The sequence below is a fragment of the Pectinophora gossypiella genome, chromosome 16 (genome assembly GCF_024362695.1).
Source record: "Pectinophora gossypiella chromosome 16, ilPecGoss1.1, whole genome shotgun sequence".
Taxonomy (NCBI): domain Eukaryota; kingdom Metazoa; phylum Arthropoda; class Insecta; order Lepidoptera; family Gelechiidae; genus Pectinophora; species Pectinophora gossypiella.
The window spans coordinates 14986352-15003718 of record NC_065419.1 but is presented as its reverse complement, the minus strand read 5'-3'; the positions used below and the strand labels follow the sequence as shown (position 1 = coordinate 15003718).

The 17367-nt window shown below is 38.4% G+C and overlaps 1 protein-coding gene across 9 annotated transcripts in view; it reads right to left on the bottom strand.

Moving 5' to 3' along the window:
- LOC126373841 (stress-activated protein kinase JNK) overlaps positions 1-17367 on the bottom strand; it is a 139896-nt gene that overhangs the window by 29175 nt on the left and 93354 nt on the right. For all 9 annotated transcript variants that reach the window (XR_007567361.1, XR_007567362.1, XR_007567363.1 and 6 more), the window contains exon 3: positions 472-528. The gene's annotated coding sequence lies outside the window, so the exon portion shown is untranslated. The remainder of the gene's footprint in view (positions 1-471; positions 529-17367) is intronic.

The window sequence follows — 17367 nt, the reverse complement described above, 5'->3', positions numbered from 1 at the left end:
TGTATTCAACGTCGCCTCGATAATTTTTAAAAGAACATAATAATTTCCGTTGGTAACTAGTTCCATTTGTGTAGCTCCGTGTGAGACGGCGCTTGCCTCATGAATGGAGGAGCTTATACCAATCAACTTACCGTTCTTCTCGCTAAATAAAACTTTCTTTTATCTTCTATTAAGCCTGTTGTTTTTGAGATTTCATTCAAGGGCCGTTGATTACATTGAGAGTATTTTTGTTGCAAATAATGAAGGACTTTCCAGGCTACGTTCTCCAAAAATAATATAGATGGCGCTGTTGAGAATTAACGTGATTTTCTCATTACTCGGGTGAAAAAAACAATATTTAAAAATACAATATAATGACAGAAGAAAATATAAAACCATTCTAAACTAAAATTCCACATTTTCATTGCGAAATATTCACAATTGATTTAAGATACTTTGTGTACATTTATTATAGCATCATTGTTAACTTACCATAAGTTCCTTGCGTCCATTTTATACAGCGAGGTTTCTTGTGTCACTCTGTACCATCTGCAACAAAAGACAAAATATGTTATATAACTAATAATTGAATAAAATACCTCATTAAATAAAGCTTGATTAGAATAGCAACTGTCAGAACAGGTGAGTTAAAATGGGCACATCGAAGCAATTCATCTAAGAAAGCAATATTGCTATCTTAGATTAATTGCTTCGATGTGGCCATTTTAACCCCCCAGTACGTTTTCCTGATGTCTGTTTTTCGTACTAGCATAAAATATAAAATGTAATTTTCCCTATACCGCCTTGCCGCATAAGTGAGAGCGAGACAGACAGTTAGCGCGCGTTCCCTTCTTCCTTAACAGAGTTTAAAATGAGACCAAGCGAGGGGGTGAGGTAAATCTAGCTCGGCGCAGAAAAGAACTGACGCGGTGCGGAGAGTATCTGTTTCATGGTATAACAAAACCGGGTATGCTCAAAAGTGACAGCTAACATTTTAAGATTAGCCCAGCTGACGTCATCCCACCCTGTGTTGCCATTTCGTGAAAAATAAATTACCCAGAGCCAATGTTTTTAATCTACTTTGGAAGGCAATTTTGAAGTTTTAGTAAAAGATTTATTTACGGTTTTAATTATTTTTATATATGTGAGTAATAGTAGATGAATACATTAGTATGTAATATATAATACGTCCTTGGAATGTTGGAGATACTAATGTAATGGTAACACAGTGGTAATACTTACGTCATTAGACAGCTATGGCGGCTTATCATAGGATTGAGCATACCTGCGGGCTTAGCACCGTAAGCACGCGACTCTTTCTCGCCGCGACAGAGATCATCTGTCTCTTTCTGTGCAGTACTGTGAGAGAGTGACGGGTGACGTATGTCGAGGCGAGAAAGAGTCGCGCGATCACGGTGCTAAGCCCGCTGGTGTTGTTATATCATGGTCTGTTCTATACGCAGTATTATTCTTTATTCTGTGGTTGAGGCCCGGCACAAAGCGAGACATAAACCTCCCTCGTAAACCTGATACGCTGATCACCATAATATATACCCGCATTACCATACTATCATCGTTACAGCCTCGCTGCTTATCACTTTATTGTTTCCACTGGAATTCACTCGTTATACTAATATTAAGGTCAGTGACGGAGATATCGACCTAGTATGGTTATATCTATAGCTTCAGTTATCATCTCCATTGCATTATCCTGTTCTTCACAGGGTCCGCTTACCTAACCTGAAGATATGACAGGTCCGGTTTTTTACAGAAGCGACTGCCTGTTACCTTCCAACCCACGAAGGGAAAACCAGCCCAATACAGGTTAGGTAACGTACCTTCGAAAATGCATTTCTCGGAAACGTGGGTTTCCTCACGATGTTTTCCTTCACCGCCGAGCACGTGATAATAATTTATGATCCAAACATAAATTCGAAAACAAATTCGACAATCATTGGTTTAGGCCTGTGCTGGATTCGAACCTGCGACTTCAAAGTGAGAGGCAAGCGTTTTACCAACTGAGCTACCACGGCTCTATATCTACGTATAGCTTAAGTGCCTGTAGTAAATGGATATTATAAATATTTTTAGTGTTTCCCAAATCAATAATTTATTCCAAATTGTCTTCGATCTGGGTGTTTTCACCAACGCGCAGTGGAGCAGGGTGGTGGAATATGCTCAATGTCTTTTCTAATTAATGAAAGCACAGTAACGGAACGTATATTACGGCTACGAACATGCTACGCTGCTACGGCAACGCTACGCGTCTACATACGTAGCAAGTTGCTACAGTTTAACTATACAATGAATATTATTCTTCTATCGATTCTTCTTCTGAGGTTGGTAATCCATCTCATAACCCACACGATAGAAGAGGATGAATGAATATTGAATATTCAAGAATATTACAAGAATATTTTCCAATCGAGCCTGCAAAGTCGTTACCAAACAAAGGACAGTCTCACTAAGTGATTTCGACAATGTCCCCATCGGGAATCGAACGCCAACCTCCAGATCGGAGGACTTTGCAGGCACCTGTTTGTCTGAAAAAGTAAGATGATTCAGTCCTTCGGAGGGCACGTTAAAACCACCAACTCGTAGTGGAGCAGCGTATGCTCCGTACCCCCTCCGTTTGAATGCCGTATATAGGCTATTTAAGTTATGTTATGTTTCTAATCGAGAATATTCCAGAAGTTATTAATAAGTTTTGGAAGCATTTGCGAGACGATCAGAGCAAATAAGTGGAAAAATTCTATCGGTACTCAAGATTTCCTTATTCTTGTGATTATGTAGTATATTAGTTGGGTTAGCTGTTCGATATAATACCATAAATATTTCGCATTATATGCGCACACTGTTGCGACTATACGCAAACATTACATACATAAATGAACATGCATTGTTATGACTGTTACGTGCGACCCCTTTAACACAACGACATACAAAACTGCCTATTTTGTTTTTATTAAGTGTAATAATCAACACCAGTGTATAGTTTATTATTTAGTAACTTAAGGTTGGGCGTGCCGCCTTAACTTGTGGGTGCAAGCGAGACCGACAATCCGCGCGCGCTCCCTTACTTACGTGCATATAGACTAATATGGCCCTCATAATTGGGGGGGTGGGGGGGTTTCAATTTAAGCTCGTCTTGGTGCGGGGAGTGTCCCCTCCGATTGTTAGCGTTGCTTTTGACGTAAATGAAATGGGCACTTTCATTTACCTAAGATAAGATTCACAATTAGCAAAACTTTTTTTATGTCACTGTGTTTCTTACGTCGGCGTTCTGTAAAAACTAATAATTTCTTTTCTCTTTCTTTCATCCTATGCTCAATGAAGATCCCACTCGAGTGCGACGGATCGTACTCAAGTTCTTTCCCGCAAACAGGTTGACAAGTTTATAAAACTCGTTGACACTCCAAAGTTTCAAGTGTACACTTCAAATTAATTTCGATCTGTCTAACTTTGACTAGAGATGGCGATCTGAGATCGATTAATCGAAAAATCGATTTTTCGAGCCAGGAAAATCGATTTTTTAAATCGATATGTAGTACTGGATCGATTCATTGGATCGATACATCACCCTTTAAAATCGACATTCGATTTTTTTTGTTTTTGTATTAACCATACAATTAGTTGTAGGTGCCCGTATTACAAGAGTGCTGCCGGTTAATTACTCAAAAACTTACGAGATGGCTGTGTGTTTAGTTTCCTTCGCCTCACTTCTCTCCAATAGAAAAAAGTTACGTTTATAATCTGTGACTTTTTTTATCTGTTCTGTGATTGCGTCATCACATCATTCGATTAAAGATCGTTAATTATAACATTCGTCTTATTTTGAATAAAATTGATTAATACTTATAATGGCCCCGATTCCTGGAGACACCGTCTAATTTAATTTTAAGTTATATCTGTCATTTTCGTATCCGTCGAAAAGGAAAGGGACGGATGATTCACAGCTCTTAATTTTAGGAAGAATGAGTAAATGAACGTGTCGGGTTATTGACTGATGTAAAATTTTTAGACGGTTGGTTTAGATTTGTGCTTAAAATTGACGTGTGTTCCATAAATTTTATGCTTGTCGATTACCCGTCCCTTTCCTTTTCGGCGGATAAGAAAATGACAGATATAACTTAAAATAAAATTAGATGGTATTTACAGGAATTAGCACCATTGTAATAGAAAATTGGAAAAAAGATCGATTTTTTGGAAATCGATATTTTAGATCTCGATTTTTTTGTGGATCGATTCATCAGGTCACGATTCGAATCGATTTAAAAATCGATCTTTTTTGGAATGGATCGCCATCCCTAACTTTGACGGCTCAGGGGGACTATCCTAGTTGCAAAGGAGATCATCGGATTTCGGCCCAGAAGTCAAAGTGCCGGCCAAAAAATAATTTTGCTATATTCCGTTAGATCTTATCCACCTGAGCATTTATTACTATGGCACCAAAGCTGTAGGATCAATATCTTCGGTTTTATTCGAATTCAAAAAACTGTATTTTTCATAAATTTTTGGTGAAAATGTGAAGTGCCGGCCAAGAAACAATATTGGTATATCCCGTTAAAACTTATCCCTTTGACCATTTATTATTATGGCACCAAACGTCTATGACCATTATTTTGGCTTTTATTGGACTTTACGTTTTAGTTTCTATGTGAAAAGTGCCGGTCAGCAAAAACACATGTCAAAACTATCGAGAAGATACCTGTAAACATTATTCACTATGACAATAATCGTGTATGACCATTAGTTTGGCTGTTGTTGGATTTTTAAAATCTCGATTTTTGATTTATTTTGTTATAAAATAAAATATGACAGGCGCGTTATTTAAAGGATCGTCAGAATGTTTATTATTATGACATTAAACGTCTATGACCACTATTTTGAACTTGATTCGATTTTTCAAAAATCTGGTGTTTTCATAGATACCTACACTTTGGCGAAAAAAGTTTTATCTGGTGATAATGGAACTATCTTGCTAAAGGCGTAATATAGTCGTCTTTTTGACACATTTTTATAAATTAAAAATAGGTTTGCGTTTACGCTTTAGAAGCTACTTTTTTTTAAGAAAAGTGTGTATACAAGGAAAATACAGTGGGGTGATAGAGGTACTACGTTATCGGCCGAGTAGCACCAGGACATTGTGATCGGCATACATGCAAAGTACAACTGCCCGACTCCTGTCTTCCCTAACAGCTACTTCAGACGTCATGCCAAAATACGAGTTTCGTCACTAGATGGCAAGCTTATCTTTGGAGGGTGGTAACCATCTACGGTCATAATAATTCAAGCTAAACTTAGGCCGTAACGTTGAGTGGAATGCAAAAACTACAGCCAACGTCATATCTAAAATCAGATGGTATGAATATAGAAGTTCACCTATCAACACACAAAACAAAAACACAAAGTATTTATCTGACTAATAACTAGTCATTGGGAAAGCTCTGCTTGTTGCGATTGTTAAAATGTATAAAAAAATAAAGATTTTAAAAAGTCCAATAAAAGCCAAAGTCAAAATAATGGTCAAAAATGTTTTGCGCCAGATTATTAAATGTTCAAAGTTGTATTAAAGGTCCTTTGTAATCCGCCGTATCGCAATTTTTGCCCAAAGCACTTTATTTTTAAACAAAATAACTAAGAAATCAAGATTTTCAAAATAAAATAAAAGCCAAACTAATGATCGTACACGTTCGGTGCTATAGAAAAAAATGTTAATAGGCATCTACTCGATACTGTCTACATGGTATTTTTGCTGGTCGGCACTTTTCACATTTGAACTAAAACGTAAATTCCAATAAAAGTCAAAATTATGGTCATAGATGTTTGGTGTCATATTAAAAAATATTGAGAAGCAACTATTAGACGGATTCGACGTATTCTTTTCGATTGCCGGCATTTTAACATATTAACCAAAACGGAAAGTCTAATAAACGTCAAAATAATGGTCATAGAAGTTTGGCGCCATACTAATAAATGTTCTAACGGTCCTTTGTAATACGCCTGTTTCCCCTTTTTCCAAACGGACATAATATTTTTTTTTTACAAAATGTATGAAAAATCGTGATTTTTAAAATCCAATTAAAGCCAAACTAATGGTCATACACGTTTGGTGTCATAGTAAAAAATAATCAGAGCAATCTACTCGAAAGGTTCGACACATTTTTTTTCTCTGGCCGGCACTTTCAAATTTGGGCCGGCCAAAGTATGGAGAGCCGATGATCTCCTTTGGAAACGATTTGCAAAAGCAACAGTGACAATGCCCAGTGTTTTATAAAACCTGATTTTGTTTCAACTTATCTTTTCTCCAAAACACTATGATGATTAAAAATCAAAATAATAATAATTATTATATATTTTCAAAATAATAAATTTATTATGATTAAAATTCAAAAATATTCAAAATATATTCTTCAAAATTGGCTTACATGTTAGCGCTTTTTGAACGTCAAAAATTAAATGACATACATATTATGATGTGGTAGTTTTACAGCTAGTAAAACTACCACATCGGAAGCTGTATCGCTGAGGGAAAGACGTGGGCAGTAAACCTCCCAACACAGGTACCTACACCTACTGTTTCATGTTTTCCTTTCTTGATCCATAAAAAAAAATACAAACATTAGAATAAAACTACGAAATCGATACGGCATCTAGTTTATCAGGAAAAAAATATTTCTGAGACATGTATCGCTTGCGGCACTGCGCTGCGGCGTGTCGCGGCTCATTGGGTGGCGCACCCGCAACGCAGATTGGGAATTTGTTACTCATGAATGTAAACTAAACCGGTGTACAGTCATGAACAATATAATGTACCCACTTTAGGACTCTGTCGCACTAACACATTTGACATTTAGTGAGACTTACAGTTCAATTTGTCAAAAAAGTTAATGTGACATGGTACCAAAGTGTATACACTATACATATTTATGCTCATGACCGTAATTTCGAAAAATTGGAAGATTTAGTTTTTAGGGATTTTTTAAAATTGTATATAGCATCACGCCTGTATCCCTGTAGGCAGAGGTATACAGGGTGTTAGTGGCATCGTAACGAATACTGAGGGGGATGATTCAGACCATGATTCCGAGTTAATATTAAGTGGAATTTTCCGTCGAGAGAGCCGGAGCTGGCTTCGATGTTTTTACTTCGGGAAGACAAGCAGCTTACCGTGATATATATTTTTTTTATAATGTGTTCCGTTAGTTCACTTTTTAGGAAATATATTATATAAAATATGTAAAAAAACATATAGGATTATTTGCAAAAAATAGCGATCGGCACATTGTTAATACCCGGAATAAACTTGTTTTAAAAGTCAGTCGATTACATAAGATCACTAATTTTTTTAAGGGTAAATGTATACGTTTTTACAATAAGATTCCCATTGACATTCAGAATTTGCCTTTCAACTGTTTTAAGACAGTAGTTAAACAGAAACTTTACAAACAAGGTTATTACAAAGTTAGTGGTTATTTAGAAGATATGAATGCATGGGATTAACTGTTTGAGAACTGATATTAGGCAGCTAAATTACTCAATTGTATAACAATATTTTATGTATATTTATTTTTTTAAAGAACGTCTAGGGCCCTGTGCCGAGGTTTTTCTTGCAGCTTCTTTTCCCCGGCTATACAGGTTGTAAGAAGCTGCAGTAGTTTTAGGCGGATGAGATGTTCGTTATGTAAAAATTGACCATTCAAAGTGTAACTATGTTACCTACTGAATAAAGATATTTTTGAATTTGAGTGAAGTGTAAGAGGACGTTTACCGTTCGCCTGATCAATCGATACAGTGAGCTATTTTTGTCTCATTCCCTACTACCAATCGATTACAAAGGAAAAGATATTATATAACCCACTAGGCCGATTAATCGGACGAACAAAAAATCGGACACCCGTCTCTATATTTTAAAGAAAATAAATAAAATTTATATTTGATCATGTAAGATTATTATGTAGGTACTCATTTCTTGCCTGCTCACCCTTACAAGCCGAAAGCACAATAATTCATCCCCTCGACCCTCCGTAACCGATACGCGGAACGGTTTTCGTCGAATCGCCCCGAGATGGTTGCTAGTGATGGGACTGTGTCGAATAGATCATATTACAAAACAATACAATACAAAAACTATTTACTGCCCAAAAAGATACATATTCGGTGCATAATTACGAGTAATTTGTATAAAAGACGGCCTTATTGCTAACGTAGTAACTTTCTCCAGGCAACCTTTCTTTAGGCATATTTATATTGGTAATAGGTCAAATGTCAATCTAGTCAAATGAAATACTTTCAAAACTGTTCATTTATATGGCATTTGTATGAGAATATAAGATTGTGACGTCATTAATAAACGTAGTCAAACGTAGTACTCATTGTTACGTAATTAGTAATTAATATAATAATTTATTTATATCTAACAGAATACCTTTGATATATCAGTTTAGAAAATGATTTACTCGAAACATAAACAACAAATTCGTTTGAAAAGATAGGTACATGTGAGTCACAACAACAAATCTATCGACATTCGACATTTAAAATTTAAAGCCTGCACATCCCTGGGCACCCGTGTGGCTGTGGGCAGAATGCATAATTGGCAACGCGACAAACGCGACGTTGCCAAACCTCTTCCGTAAACTTAAACCCGGGCAGGAAACACTGTATTACTTCCTCTGAGCATATGGGTCGAAGGTTGAAAAGTAGCTTTCGGCCCACGATTTCGTTTGGCATAGATTTTCAAGTAGGATTATTTATTTATTTAATTCAAATATATCTTTATTCAGTAGGTAACATAGTTACACTTTGAATCGTCAATTTTTACATAACGAACGTCTCATCCGCCTAAAACTACTGCAGCTTCTCACAACTTGTATAGCCGGGGAAAAGAAGCTGCAAGAAAAACCTCGGCACAGGGCCCTAGACGTTCTTTAAAAAAAAAGAAATAAACAAAATATTATTATACAATTGAGTAATTTAGCTGCCTAATATCAGTTCTCAGACAGTTAATCCCACGCATTCATATCTTCTAAATAATCACTAACCTTATGCAAAGTTTCTGTTTAACTACTTACCGTCTTAAAACTGTTAATACAGATATCTACAAAAAGAAAAACTCCTCCAAAGCGTCACACCGAGGCAAAGTGCCCAAAATACTCGCAGCATTTCCCCTTTGAACATCTAAACCAACCCTTTGACAAAAGTAGCTGCGAGCCCTCGGGTCGTGCGTTGCCTTAACGAAACGCTTCGAAAGGTCCTTAATAGTTTATTCATATTACATAAACTGCCTATATACGTCCCACTGCTGGGCATAGGCCTCCCCTCAATCGAGCGGAGGGGGTATGGAGCATACTGCACCACGCTGCTCCAATGCGGGTTGGTGGAGGTCTTTTTACGGCTAATAGCCGGGACCAACGGCTTGACGTGCCCGTGCCCGTGTGTGTTATTCATATTGTACAAACAAATTCATTTATTCGTCAACATAGGAAAAAGGGTACACAGAAACAAAGTCATAAAGCTGATTACACATATAAAAAACAAAACGGTTTAGCTTATTTCTAATAGACTACTCTTCCAGAAGACCGGGAAGTAGTCAAACTCAAACCACGAACTAGAATTATCTTTTTCTATCGTGTCGGTTGTGAGATGGATTACCAACCTCAGCAACCTTGGTGTCAGGGTTATTATCGACCCACCAAAGGCCTGACTGGCCTGACTGACATTGCTCATGTAACGACTACATACTAATATAAATAGCATCCGGGACCAACGGCTTAACGTGCCTTCCGAAGCACGGATCATATTCGTTTCGGACAATCTGGTGATCAGCCTGCAATGTTCTATCCAAACTAGGGATCAAAAAGTATTTTTTGCGTGTGTGATGTGAATCGCCTCCGGAATACGAACCTAGCACCTCCGCCACTGGACCTCCGCCACGGAATAACAAACTTATCGATTTCGATAAAATTTATTGAGTCGATCGATAATTTTATCACGTTGCGTATGTTATCCCTGCATGTTTATTGATGACGTCATATCTGTGTATTCTATAAAATTCCATAGAGACGAATAGTTTCGTAAAAAGTATTTCATTAAATGGCTAGCAATCAGTTTTTACCCTACTGCCCCGAAACCACAAGATGAGTAATGTGTTTGACTAACTGCGTCAAATTACCTAGCAACGTTGCAAGATTTTCCCGCTTAAAAGCGGAACCGCGTTTAATTTCGCGCCGTTTTGGGGTACAGATTATACAAACTGAGACCGGAGCAAGGAGATTATCTTCTTGAGTAATCTCTTCGACTCCCTACATTATGTACCAACTGTTTGCAAAAGGGGTGCTTCTGCAAACGTCTGCGTATTCCACTTAAATACCGTTAAATATTAGGTGCTTTTCAAAACGTACCTATACATAACCCCAAAAAAGATGAATTTAATTTACTTAATCGAGTTTATAAATAGCAATTTTATTTTTATTCCTTGTATTGTAAGTATGCCTTTCGCAGTTTCTCGGAAGGAGAGATAAATTTTTACGTACATACATTATCTTTGTGCAATAAAGTTTTGTATTGCCTATCACGTTGGTATAACAGAAAACTCGGTGACGTGTGGTTACTGAGTTCATCTTGCGATGGATGTACCTTTGACTACTCCAATCGGGAAAAGTCGTGAGCTATCATGGTATGTACAGTCATGAGCAATATAATGTACCCACTTTAGGACTCTGTCGCACTAACATATTTGACATTTAGTGAGACTTACAGTTCAATTTGTCAAAAAAGTTTATGTGACATGGTACCAAAGTGTATACATATTAATGCTCGTGACCGTACAGCATGAAATCTTGATGAGAGTGGAGGAATGGAGGTGGATCGCAGTAAGTAGAATTCCATGGGCTCTGCCTACCCCAAATGGAAATAGCCGTGATCTTATTTGTATTTACGTAAAAACTCAATACACTACACGTTTTGAATTATGAATTGAAGTTGAATGTCGAAGCTTCCCTTCTGATTTACTCCTACAGTTATCGAAATGACAGATGTCAGTAATTAATGGAATATTTTGAGAATATTTCGTACAATTTTGAGATATTCGTCTCCGTAGCAAAGATTCTATATTTACAATGAAGGATATTCGCCTACGTTTCCGCCCACTACGGCGGTGTATAACACTATACTTCTAAGCTCCTAGTTTCTCTACATTAATTTGTCGAAATTTTTTAATTACTTAAACTAAAGATACCATTTTTATCGTCTTAGAATGCTTAAAAAAGAAAAACAATATAAAAAAGACAAATATTCAGAGTTATTGAAGACAAGCAAGATGATGCTTCACAGTCGATTTCGACTACAGCGACAGCAGCTGGTGGATTAATTGACGATTGCCATTCAAGAGCTTGGTAAGTCTGCTCTCTGGTGTGCTCTGTGATGGCTCGTATAGCCAATTTTATGTGAAAACGTGCGCCCACATTTTGGACACGTCAGCACACCCCCTACGTAATTATAAGTGATTGCCGCAGGTGGTCGGGCTTTCAGATCATCACGTTTTCTATCCAGATCTGACCTTCTTTCTTTTTCGAAGTCAGACACCTTTTGTTGAACAAGGCGTCTCCACTCCGGGCGCTGGCTTGCTTGCGCCTCCCAGCTTGAGGGCTCGATGTGGCACCGTTTCATGTGCCTTTTCAGAACGTCCTTGTAACGCAGGTATTGGCCACCGCATTTTCGTTTGCCCGACTGGAGTTCTGAAAAGAACAAACGTTTCGCCACTCTCTCGTCTGACATTCTCGCCAAGTGCCCACACCATCGTAGCTGACGCCGCATCAAATATGCCTCGACGCCGCAGACATTCGCTTGCCGTAGAACGTCAGTGTTCCTGACTCGGTCTGACCAATGGACGTTTAAAATGTCGCGGAGGCATCTTAGATGGAACCTGTCTAGCATACGAATGTGCTTTCTATAAAGGCACCAGGTTTCCGCAGAGTACAAAAGGTTAGGCAGAACTATCGCCATATATACGCCGATCTTTGTCGCTACCTTTAAATCGTGGGACCGAAAAACCTTTCGTCGCAGTTTGCCAAAAGCAGCCGAAGCTGCCCCTATCCTGCTATTTATCTCAGCGTCAAGATCACATTTGGCTGAGATTGTGCTACCCAAATACCTGAATTTGTCCACACACTTAAGGACGTCATCATCAAGACCGATTTCGAAGGGCAAGGAGCAACGCGACTCCAAGACCATAACCTCAGTCTTTTTGGCACTGATCTTAAGGCCAAACTTGTAGCATGTTTCATTAAGTGACGTCATCATTGCCTGCAAACCTTCACGAGTATCCGCCACAAAACAAAGATCGTCCGCGTACATAATCTCCGTAATGATGTCATAGGAGACCTTTGTACTAGCTCGAAGCCGAGCTAAGTTAAAAATACTGCCTTCCATTCGGAAGCGAATGCGAATGCCCTCTGTAAGATGTTGCAATGTTTCCCTTATTACTACGGCAAAGTACAGAGCAAAAAGAGTCGGTGCGAGCACGCATCCTTGCTTCACGCCGCATGTAACAGAGAAAAACTGAGACTGCTCTCCGTTGACTGTAACACAACACTTCATATCGTCATGCAGAAGGCGTATCAGTCTAACGAACTTGTCCGGGCATCCCAGCTTAGCCAGGAGCATCCATAAAGCTTCCCGAGGGACGCAGTCAAAAGCCTTTTCCAGATCGACAAAGCATAGGAACAGAGGTCGATCTTGTTCTCTGCTTTTCTCCATAAGCTGACGGACGGAAAAAAATGGCTTCGCAGGTCCCTCTGTCCGGTCTGAAACCGAACTGGGTTTCTGGCAACAGAGTTTCAGATAGAGGCAACAAGCGGTTGAGAAGGAGTCTAGCGAATACTTTTCCCGGAGTTGACAGAAGCGAGATGCCCCTATACGAGTTACAATCAGAGCGATCCCCTTTGTTTTTATACAGAGAACACACGCGAGAAACTTTAAAACAATCGGGTACTCGCATTTCATTCCACATGCGTGTAAAAAACTTCCACAAGACCTTATGTAGCTTCTCTCCTCCGTACTTAAGTATCTCCCCACAGATATTATCAACACCAACCGCTTTATTGTTTTGTTGTTGTCTGATCGCAGCGACAACTTCCTCCAAAGAAGGTGGTTTGAGAAGTTCAGTAGCTGGCGCGAGGTCCGGGATGGACTTGATGTACTCTAGATCTGCTGATCGATCCACATTAAGTAAGGTGTTAAAGTGCTCAGCCCAACGTTCGAGTACATCTTCTTTGATGGTCAAGAATTTGGAACCATCCGCAGACCTTATAGGCACGCACTTATGGTACGTCGTACCAATTAACTTGCGCACTTCACCATAGAAAGTACCAAGTTGGTTAGTATCAACCAGCCACTGCATATATTGTATTTTGTCTTGCCACCACTTATCTTTGATATCGCGGGTAAGCTTTCTTAGAGCAGCACCACTCATCCTTACTTGCTCAGATGCGTTACTTTGGCGATTGTTGTTACGTGACTGGCGAAGGAGAGTACGATGCTTACTGACGGCTTCAGTAAGTTCCCTGTCGTTAACATCAAACCAGTCTTCATTTTTCCGCGTTTTAAGACCCAGAACTTATAAGATACGACGAATTTATTAAAAACATCATAGAAGGAAAGAGAGGAAGGGGAAGACCTAGAAGAACATACATGGAACAGATTAAAGAGAATATATTACTATCGGGAGTCTCATATCCCCATTTAAACGCGGTAAGAACCCGTTATTATGTGCTTTATATGAAATAGAAGGCGAACGTCGTGTTAAGACTTTCTCATGAGTGAGAAAGTGAAACAATTGGCCTTTGATAGACAAGAATGGAGAATGCTACACCGACAAGAGCTTGACTCTTAAATGAACGATAAGAATGCTAAAACTTTTTCAGTATCTTTTATATGCTTTTTAGTAAATTTTATGATTAATTATAAAGTTTATTACAAACAAACAAACTAATGAAGTAGGCACGAAGCGTGTCCGCCCACGTTTTGAATTCGTTTTGAAGTAGACGACAAACTTCATGTCCCCTCTACACAACAGGCGAAATGACTCCGTGGTCCAGTGGTTGAGCATTGGGCTCACGATCCGAGGTCCCAAGTTGGACATATCACAAAAAACACTTTGTGATCCCTAGTTTGTAATTAAAACACATAATAACGGGTTCTTACCGCGTTTAAAGCAGAGATATGAGACTCCCGATATTTTAAACGCGGTAAGAACCCGTTATTATGTGTTTTAATTATGATAATAACCGCGTAAACTTAAAACAATCCCTAGTTTGGACATTACAGGCAGATCACCCGATTATCCGAAAGTAAGACGAGACCATCTTACTTCGTGCTTCGGCACGTTAAGCCGTTGGTCCCAGTTACTACTTACTGATGTAAGAACGTAGTCACTACTTGAGCCATGTCAAGGACCTTTGGCGGGTCAATATTAATAACCCTGACACCAGAGTTACAACACACGGTAGAAGAAGAGAGAAGAATAGGCGATTAGAAACGATCGCCTGGTTATGATCGCCTGTCATCGTCTATGATCGCCTGTCATCGTCTATGATCGCCTGTCATCGTTTATGATCGCCGAGAGTGTTTTTTAAATACAAAAGATACGTAGGTACTATTAAAAAGAACGACCAGGCTATTAAAAAAAGGCCACATCGAAGCAATTCATCTAAAAAGCAATATTGCAATTTGACAGTTGCACATATAAAAGTAAGTAAGCAATGCCAACAATGCAATGCAATGCAATTCCTGTATGGAGCGCTGGTAATTATAATAAAACCCCACACAAATAATTGAATGAATTGTATTACTTAGGATATTTCATAAACTGCCTATATACGTCCCACTGCTGGGCACAGGCCTCCCCTCAATCAACCGGAGGGGGTATGGAGCATACTCCACCACGCTGCTCCATTGCGGGTTGGTGGAGGTGTTTTTACGGCTAATAGCCGGGACCAACGGCTTAGCGTGCCCTCCGAAGCACGGAATCATCTTACTTTTTTGGACAATCAGGTGATTCAAGCCTGAAAAGTCCTTACCAAACAAAGGACAGTCTCACAAAGTGATTTCGACAATGTCCCCATCGGGAATCGAACCCGGACCTCCAGATCGTGAGCCTAACACTCTAACCACTAGACCACGGAGGCTGTTAGTACTCAGGATGTTAGTAGTTACTCAGGATATTACATTAAATTAAAAGATCCAAACATTGAGACGCGTTGGTTTGCTCGCGGTAGAGATATGACCGACCATAAATGGTAGACTATTAGGTATGTCCCATACAATTCCTTTTTTTTAGATGAATTGCTTCAATGTCACCTTTTTACCCCCCTGTTCAGTGCAATTAGTGATTATATTTCAATAAAGATAACATTTTACAATAGCTTTAATGCGCGGTAAGGATTATATCTGTCAAAGTACGTAAGCTAGTGTTGAGACGTTCATTAGCATAGTGATGTATCAATCGATATTAGTAAGTCGATCGACTCTTTTCTATCTACAGTGCCTATTTATAAAGCGTTTCATCTCACAATCTTAGAGCTCTAATCATTTTTTTTTTTGTTTTCCCCGAAGGGTAAGGCAAAGGGAACTATGCCCATACAGCCATGTCTGACGTATTTTTTTTCTTGATGATTAATGAAATGATGAAAGGTGATGATGATGAAACCTAAGCCCCCACCCTCGGAGTAGACTCCTACTCCGAACCCCAAACGAATTAACTCAAAAGTCCGCATAAACTTTTGAGTTATGAAGCGGCTTCCCGGCACGAAGCGAAAATAGGCAGATACACTTTGTTTATTGAATACTCCAATATAATAACACTCGCGAATGTCTTCCGACTAACTTAATGCGATCATTAACCACAAAACACCACTTCGTATTAATTATTTAGATTACTCAATGAAGAAAGCAACTGTCCCGTTCCCGTTTCCCGCCGAAAAGCCTCGAGCTCTAATCATTTTAGTCACTGTGATCCAGTGTGTTACTGGCCTGCTTCTCAAACGGGGAGCGCCAGTTCGAACCCAAGTATAGGACTTGAACCAATGAGTTATTATATTAATTTATCTTACGAGTAATTTTCATAAGTCACACAGTTGGGTCGATCATTAACGGCGATACGGTTCACCATTATCATGTTGGCGACTTAGTTCATCATGTCATGAATGAAATGTACCTCTGATTACCCCAATTGGGTCATGAACTTTAGCTTAAGTATGCTTAGAGCATTAATCACACATTTTCGCGAAGCACTTTCCTCAAATATTGCTCTATTTATACAATGTTTTTACGGAAAGCTTTACAAAGCATTGTTACCCTCTATCCCCTTATCCATCACCCTTTCATGCGAGATTGGCTGTTTGTGTCAGAGGGAGATAGCAATGCATTCATCCCTGTCACGGCTTTTGAAGGCAGGTAGGATCCCCTAATGTCCGAAACAAGAACATCGTAAAAAGCCTTTCTTTTTAAAACCTTTACTTTACGAAACGAGATTTTTTAAGATTCTTAAAATGTTCATTAAAGCTTCTTATTGTTTTATGTTTTAGTTGTCTTCTTTGTAATTTTTAAAGGAAAATAAACCTGTAAAATTGGGTCGTGTACTAGGTTCAAGATAAATTATGAAATTCTAATTACTAAAAAAAGACAGTATTAAAACCAACGAAAAACATTTTATTTTTTTCTATTTAACTTCTTTATGAATTTTAATCACGAAAAACGTAAAAATAAGTCGGACATTTTATCACGTTTTTTATGACGTCACAATGTGCTGTTTCATACAAATTCCATAGTAATTTGGTGTTTTGACGTTTAGTAAAGAGTAACTGATTTGACTAGTTGGAAACTAGCCTATTGGCTACTTGTCAGTTTTAAAAATAAAACACGAAATATGTCGGATATGGTAGTTTATCATTTAACGATAATTATCTAATAGTTATTTTTTATTAAGATCATTTTTAAATACCTATTTTATTTTTACAAAATAATAATGCGTATTTCCTCTGTGTATTACAAGACCCGAAACACGGGCGGCCATGATTGAGCTTCGTGTGACGTCACATATCACAAAATAAACAAAAACTATCTGTCAGGTTTCGAGTTACACTGTTTGACAGTTCCTGTGTTTGTTGAAATGTGACGTCATTGGGCGAAATGTAACGTAACCAACCGTTTGTGCGCGCAAAATGTAAAATAATTTAAGAAAAATATGTTTTGTTCTATTATTTAAAGCTTTTTCGTGGAAATAAAATATTTTAAGAGGTATAAAATAAACGTTTGTAATTTTTAAAATACTTCTTATATTGTTGTGAGGTGGATTACCAACCCCATCCACCCTGGTGTCTGAGTTAC